At 42.3% G+C, this 7941-nt stretch overlaps 1 pseudogene across 1 annotated transcript; it reads left to right on the top strand.

Annotated features, from left to right (window-relative positions):
* Positions 1-232: 232 nt before the first annotated feature.
* LOC112625080 lies at positions 233-1251 on the top strand (annotated as a pseudogene). Its single transcript, XR_003119515.1, has 2 exons — positions 233-878; positions 909-1251. The product of XR_003119515.1 is annotated as an H/ACA ribonucleoprotein complex subunit 1-like (transcript).
* The last annotated feature ends 6690 nt before the right edge of the window (positions 1252-7941 follow it).

Here is a 7941-nt window from a genome sequence, read left to right as displayed (position 1 = left end):
ATACTACTCAGTCTAGAGATTTGTGACATTCCAGTCTAAACTGGATGATAGCAATGAGGCTTCTTCAAGGTGACCAGTATGATTAATAAAAGTAGAAATAAGTGGAATTGCTATGGAGTTGCTACTCCTGAATTTAAAGCTAGTTGAGATTAAGCACATGTTCAACAAGATCTCTAGGGGTGTGTGTTCAAGACCAGGGCCAGAGGTGCATGTGGGACCGGGAAGAGAGAGAATGTCTTTTCAGGGCGGGGATCCTGGAGGCTTTGATCCAGGTGGTGAAAGTGGCGGTTTCCACCGCGGTGGCAGCAGCAACCGCTTCTGAGGTGGAGGCGGCGGAAATATCAGAGGTGGCGACAGGGGAGGATTTGGACGAGGGGGTGGCCGCAGAGGCTTTAACAGAGGCCAAGACCAAGGACCGCCAGAACGTGTAGTCTTATTAGGAGAGTTCCTGCATCCCTGGGGAGATGACATAGTTTGTAAACGTACTACAGATGAAAATAAGGTGCCTTATTTCAATGCTCCTTTTTACTTAGAAAACAAAGAACAAATTGGAAAAGTGGATGAAATATTTGGGCAACTTAGAGATTTTTATTTTTCAGTTAAAATGTCAGAAAATGGGAAGGCGTCATCCTTTAGGAAACTATAGAAGTTTTATGTAGACCCATATAAGCTGCTGCCACTGCAGAGGTTTTTACCTCGACCTCCAGGTGAGAAAGGACCTCCAAGATGTGGTGGCAGGGGAGGCCGAGGAGGAAGAAGGGGAGGTGGCAGAGGTGGTGGCAGAAGTGGTGGTTTTAGAGGAGGAAGAGGAGGCGGAGGCGGGGGCTTCAGAGGAGGAAGAGGAGGCGGAGGCGGGGGCTTCAGAGGTGGAAGAGGAGGTCGAGGTGGGGGCTTCAGAGGAGGAAGAGGAGGTGATGGTTTCAGAGGGAGAGGACATGAAGTGAAACAGTTGACAGACATCACCAGTTGACTTCTGCATGAACCTGCATGATCTGTGTCTACTATGGATTGGAAACTTGTTTCTCCAGCAAGTCTTGAAGATCTTGGTCATTTTATGACAATGGATCTACAATGTCAGCATCATGCAAAGTGCCATGGAATAGTGAATTTTGCTCTAAAAGAGCACGAACAAGTCTTTCTAATATTTTGTACAGTGCCTGGCACTCTGTGGGTGCTTAATAAATGGACAGGAGTTTTCATTAGAAGCATATTTGAATTTTTAAAATAAAGTGTTTTATTACCTTAAAAAAAGATCTCTATAATCTTCACTTGAATAATACAAACATTTCTTATTTTTTTACATATTTGTTTATGGAACATAGTTGTAATTTTAAAACAGAATTTTTGCAAATTGTATTAAAATATATTAAAAACATACTACATTATGATCCAATGGAGTTTTTCACAGTAACTCAGTGTTAGTTTAAAATGTGAAATTCAATCAGTATAATTCACCATATAATACGGTATGTATGTCAGTATAATGTATATTGAAATTGGAAAGAAGTAAATTTATCTTTTTTTTAATAAGATGAAATTAAAATTTTAATTAATTCTGGCCAGGCACAGTGGTTCACACCTGTAATCCCAGCACTTTGGGAGGCTGAGGCAGGCAGATCGCGAGGTCAGGAGTTCAAGACCAGCCTGGCCAACATGGCATACCCTGTCTCTACTGAAAATACAAAAATTAGCCAGGTGTGGTGGCCTGAGCCTGTAATTCCAGCTACTCGGGAGGGAGAGGCAGGAGAATCGCTTGAACCTGGGAGGCAGAGGTTGCAGTCAGCCGAGATTGCACCATTGCACTCTAGCCTAGGCGACAAGAGCAAGACTCTGTCTCAAAAAAAAAAAAATAAATAAATAAAATAATAATAATAATAATAATAATAAATTTCAATGTTTATTTTAGATTCGGGAGGGTACCTATGCAGATTTATTACGTTGGTGTATTGTGTGATGCTGAGAGTTGGGGTATGAATGACCCCATCGCCCAGGTAGTGGGCATAGCACCTGATAGTTTTTTAATCCCTGTCCCCCTCTCCCTCCCTTCCCCTCTAGTAGTCCCGGGTGTCTATTGTTGCTAACTTTATGTCCATGAGTACCCACTCATAAGTGAGAACATGCAGTATTTGGTTTTCTTTTCCTGTATTAGTTCACTTAGGATGGTGTCCTCTAGCTGCACCCATGTTGCCACAAAGGACATGATTCTGTTCTTTTTATGGTTGCATAGTATTCCATGGTGTATACGTACCACATTTTCTTTTCCCAGTCCACTGTTGATGGGTATTTAGGTTGATTTCATGTCTTTGCTGTTATGAATAGTGCTGCGATGAACATACCAGTGCATCTGTCTTTTTGGCAGAATAGTTTATTTTCCTTTGGATATATATGCAGTAACGGGATTGCTGAGTCAAATGGGAGTTTTGTTTTGAGTTCTTTGGAAAGTCTGAAAACAGCTTTCTATAGTGGCTGAACTCATTTACCATTCCTACCAGCAGTGCATAAGCGTTTCCCTTTCTCCTCAGCCTCACCAGCCTCTGTTATTTTTTGACTTTTTTTTTTTTTTTGAGACAGAGTCTCGCTTTGTCACCCAGGCTGGAGTGCAGTGGCATGATCTCAGCTCACTGCAACCTCCGTCTCCCGGGTTCAAGTGATTCTCCTGCCTCAGTCTCCCAAGTTGCTGGGACTACAGGTGCACGCCACCGCGCCTGGCTAATTTTTTGAATTTGTAGTAGAGACGGGGTTTCACTGTGCTAGCCACGATGGTCTTGGTCTTTTGACCTCATGATCCACCCGCCTCCACCTCCCAAAGTGCTGGGATTACAGGTGTGAGCCAGCATGCCCGGCCTATTTTTTGACTTTTTAATAATAGCTGTTGTGACTGGTGTGAGATGGCATCTCACTGTAGTTTGGATTTGCGTGTCTCTGATGGCTGGTGATATGGAGCACTTCCATGTGGTTGTTGGCTTCTTGTATGTCTTCTTTTGAGAAGTCTCTCTGCATGTCTTTCGCCTTTAATGGCGTTTCACTTTTTAATGGCATCGTTTTTTGCTTGTTGAATTTAGTTCCCTATAGATTTAGATATTAGACTTTCATCAGATGCATAGTTTGTGAATATTTTCTCCCATTCTGTAGGTTGTCTGTTTACTCTGTTGATAGTTTCTCTTGCTGTGCAGAAGCTCTTTAGTTAGGTCCTGGCCGGGCATGGTGGCTCATGCCTGTAATCCCAGCACTTTGGAAGGCAGAGGTGAGGGGACTGCTTGAGCACAGGAGTCTGGGACTTGCCTGGGCAACATGGTGAAACCTTGTCTCTAAAAAGAAAACAAATTGGCCAGGCATGGTGGTGTGCACCTGTAGGGGGGCAAATCACTTGAGCCCAGGAGGCAGAGGTTGCAGTGAGCTAAGATTGCACCATTGCACTTCAGCCTGGGAGACAGCATGAGACTCTACCCTGCCCAAAAAATTTTAATTAGGTCCCACTTATCAATTTTTGTTTTTGTGGCAATTGCTTTTGAGGACTTAGTCATACATTCCTTCCCAAGGCTGATGTCCAGAATGGTATTTCCTAGGTTTTCTTGAATTCTTATAGTTTGAGGTTTACATTTAAATAATTAATCCATTTGGAGTTGATTTTTTAATATAGTGAAAGGTAGCGGTCCTGTTTCATTCTTCTGTATATGACTGGCCAGTTATCCTCTCCTCAATGCTTTTTTTTGTTGACTTTGTCAAAGATCAGATGGCTGTAAGTGTGTGGATTTATTTCTGGGCTCTTTATTCTGTTCCACTGGTCTCTGTACCAGTACCATGCTGTTTTGGGTACTGTAGGCTTATAGTATAGTTTGAAGTCAAGTAATGTAATGCTTCCAGCTTTGTTCTTTTTGCTTAGGATTGCTTTGGCTAGTTGGGCTCTTTTTTGGTTCCATATGAATTTTAGCATAGCTTATGCTAACTCTGTGAAAAATGACATTGGTAGTTTGATAGGAATAGCACTGAATTTGTAAATTGCTTTGGGCAGTATGACCATTTTAATGATATTGATCCTTCCAATCCATGAGCATGGCATGCTTTTTTACCTGGCAAACATTTTTTAGATCAAACGATGTGTGATATAGATGTTTACATATGAGCAAATAAAACCCACCCTAAAATGCGAAGGTCATTTTCTCTGCTATCTCTTGAGAAAAAAAAAATGATATTGAATAGCAACTGTAGGTATTAGGCAACCAGTATCATGGTTCAGGGAAACTAACTGACTTAAACAAGTAGATAAGATTTTCAAAGATGAATCAACCATAAACCTGCCTACAGCACAGACTAGCAATTAGTCTATTTAAACTCATCTACTTTTTTTTTTTGAGACAGGGTCTCACTCTGTTGCCCAGGCTGGAGTGTAGTGGCATGATCATGGCTCACTGCAACCTCAACCTCTCAGGCTCAAGTGATCTTCCTGCCTCAGCCTTCTGAGTAGCTGGGACTACAGCTCCAGAGACCAGAATGCCTGACGGTCTAAAATGAGCTGCAGTATCACTTAGGGTTCATGTCTTAAGTAAATTTCAGGAAGGGGTCAAACCCTTGTTTAAAGATAAATGTAAGCTGGATGTGGAGGCACATGTCTGTAGTCCCAGTTACTCAGGAGGCTGAGGCAGGAGGATCCCTTGAACTCAGGAGGATCCCTTAAGACCAGCCTGGCCACCACCACGCCTGGCTAATTAAAAAATTTGTTTTTTTGTGGAGACAGAGTCTTCTTATGTTGCCCAGGCCAGTGCATCTCCATTTTGACACAAAGACTGAGGACTATGTAAAAGGACTAGCGTTTTGAACTGAATCTGATCTGGAAGTCCGAAGACTCAAGTTCCAGGAACAGTTTGTTTATTCTCCACATTCTTCCCCAAAATACCCAATATGATACTGCTCAATTTGTTTTTAACAGTGTGACTTTGGGGAAAAAGTTATACATCTTAGGTTTTCTATCTGTAAAATAAAAATCGTAGTCCTGTACTTATTTATTTCCTTCCTACAAATATTGTAAATGCAGCAAAACTTCCCGGTAGACTCACTTGCATGCAATGTGATTTATTATTTTTGTTGTTGGTTGTTTGCTTTTTGTCATAACCATATGGCCAACCTTCATGCTTTTCTCCCTTCTCATGCTTTATTATTGCCTTCTGGAGAGGGCTTGGCTCTGATTAAAGAAAAACAGACACCAGTCGAATTTGTATAGGATAGAGGAGCTGTGGGAAAGAAACAGGTGGGAGGGATATGGGGTTAAAAGCAGGGTCAGGAGAAGACAGGTCAGAGGTTTGGATTTTGACTCTCTATAAAGGCTAAAACTCTCAACTAGAAACTTGTATGGTTTACTAGGCTGGTACCACCTCCCTCAGTTCCCATCATGCTGGCTACAAGGAAGTTTTGCTAGAAGGAAAAAACAAAAATAAAATTATAAAATTGTAAATCACAGATGATCTGCAACAGATTGATTTTAGTGAATTTCATGGCTTCCAGGTGTCCTCACTTAAATACCGTGATGAATGCTTTTCATACCAAGCGTCTCACTCTCCCTGCCACTCAGTATCCCCACCACCACCACTTCTGCCCAGGTGGCCGCATTCCAGTTCCCGGCTCATCACAGAGCCTGGCGCCCTCCACTGGTGAAGCCACCTCTCTCCTGGTCTGGGCTTTGGAGCGGAAGCTGTTAGGAGCACCCAACCCATGAGCAGATCTGAGCAGCAGGCAGACGGCCCTTCTGAACCAGGTTGGAGACTTAACTTGCAATAAGCTCACGTTAGGCAGTGCATCTGTCCTTAGTGGAAACATTTCTCGTCTCTCCAGGAGACTGGCCAGGTAATAAAGCCCTGAGAGGCAATGATCAACTTATTTAGAGACCCTCAGAGGGGAACAGAAATCACTGATGATTTTCCTGCCATCTCCTATCCCAGGTGAAACTGTGTGATTGTGAAGCAGCAAAAAGTCTAGGCACCCTGGGAGCAGGCTTCACTTCTCCAAGGTCAGCACAGGGAGGGGGTAGTCTGGTCAGCAGAAATGACCAGGAGATATGGAGTGAAGGGACCAGACACTAGGGGAGACATGTCTTTGATGACGGTCTACCCAGCATCCGTGTCTTCATATAGCGAGGGCACAGGGCTGGGAAGAAATTCAGTGACTCAGCCCCAGGAGGAGGCCTTGCTCTGTCCTAGGCCCCAAGAGGGCCAGATTTGCCCTGTTGAATCTCCGGAGAAGTTGGTAGGAAGGTATGAGTGCCTCTCTTGAACTTGTACCCAGAGCAACCTCCCCTGATCAGCAGAGGGTTAACTAACTTGAATTACACTTGAATTTCTTAGGAGATCAGGTCACAAAGGGCAAATAGTGGTCCAGAGACCAAAGTGTCTGATGGTCTAAAATGAGCCTGCAATATCACTAGGATTCATGTCTTAACATAAACAAATTTCAGAAAGGGGTCAAACCCTTGTTTAAAGATAAATGTAAGCTGGGTGTGGAGGCACATGTCTGTAGTCCCAGCTACTCAGGAGGCTGAGACAGGAAGATCCCTTGAGCTCAGGAGTTCAAGACCAGCCTGGGCAACATAGGAAGATCCCATCTCAATTTTTTTTTTTTTTAAAGGATAAACTTAAGCATATTAGAATTTTAAAGAGTTTATTTGAACAAACAGAGATTCATGGATCAGGCAGCTCCAAAGTGAAAGTGGTTAGAGGACGCACTGGAGGTGTTTGTAGAGAAGGCTTTTATAGGGTGAATGTAGAAGTAGAGAAACTATTTGGTGAAAATTTGGGCAGTTGCATTATTTGAATTATCCTGGTGGAAGGCCTCTCATTACACAGGTAATACTCAGCCGGACACTTGTGACTGGCTAAGCTTGTTTCATTTTGTCTGTGTAGGAACCCAGGCCATGGGAGCTATCTCAGCCTAACGGTCTTCCATTAAGTTATTTTACACCTTCTCTGTGTGTCAGGATAAGCAGAGGTCTTCCCCGCGAGGGTTCTTACCATCCTGTTTCCCTCAGCAAAGTGAAACTGTCCCTTTTGCCTCTGTAGGCAACCTTCTGAACAAAGGCTTTCCTAATATTCTTATCTCATCTTATTTTATTGTATCCTCTTCTCTGTACCTTGTTTACACGCTTCTGGAACACTTGTGTGTCTTGCACCCATCCCCTGCATTATTTAGGCAATCCTAAAAGAAGACTTCTAGGATGGATTGGTAGAGAACTGCTAGCATATTGAACCTTCTCTCTTTGTATCTGGAACTTTCATAATTACCTTAGTTCTCCACGCCAATTTTGCAATTATCTTTGTTCTCCACTTCAAAATACATGTACCTCTGACAGAAGCTGAGCACATAAAAGGGACCTTTTCCAGTGGTACATATGAGGCAGGAAACATGATATATTTAAAATTATAAACTAAAAACTTTCTGACACCAAAAGCATGGGCAACAAAATAAAAAGATAAGCAAATTGGACTTCATCAAAATTTAAAACTTTTGTGCAATCAAAGGACAACCTGCAGAATGGAAGAAAATATTTCAAATAATATATTTGATAAGGGATCGATATCCAGAATATATAAAGCAATGGATAAACAACTCAATTAAAAAATATTCAAAGGACTTACATAGACATTTTCCCAAAGAAGATATACAAATGGCCATCAAGCACATAAAAGACACTCAACATCACTGATTAGTAAGGAAATCAAAACCACAATAAGATACCGCTTCATACCCATTAAGATGGCAATTATTAAAAAAATCCCGGGAAATAAGTTTTGGTGAGGATGTAGCCAAATCGGAGCTCCTGTGCATTGCTGGTGGACTCCACAATGGTATAGTCACGGTGGAAAAGAGTACAGTGGCTCCTTAAAAAAATGGAACATAGAATTACCCTAGGAGTCATCAAGTCCACTTCTGGGTTTAAACCCACAAGAATTGAAA

Source organism: Theropithecus gelada, chromosome 5 (assembly GCF_003255815.1).
Source record: "Theropithecus gelada isolate Dixy chromosome 5, Tgel_1.0, whole genome shotgun sequence".
In the NCBI taxonomy this organism is placed as follows: Eukaryota; Metazoa; Chordata; class Mammalia; order Primates; family Cercopithecidae; genus Theropithecus; species Theropithecus gelada.
The sequence above is the reverse complement of the archived record's forward strand: the minus strand, read 5'-3'. Positions and strand labels throughout refer to the sequence as shown.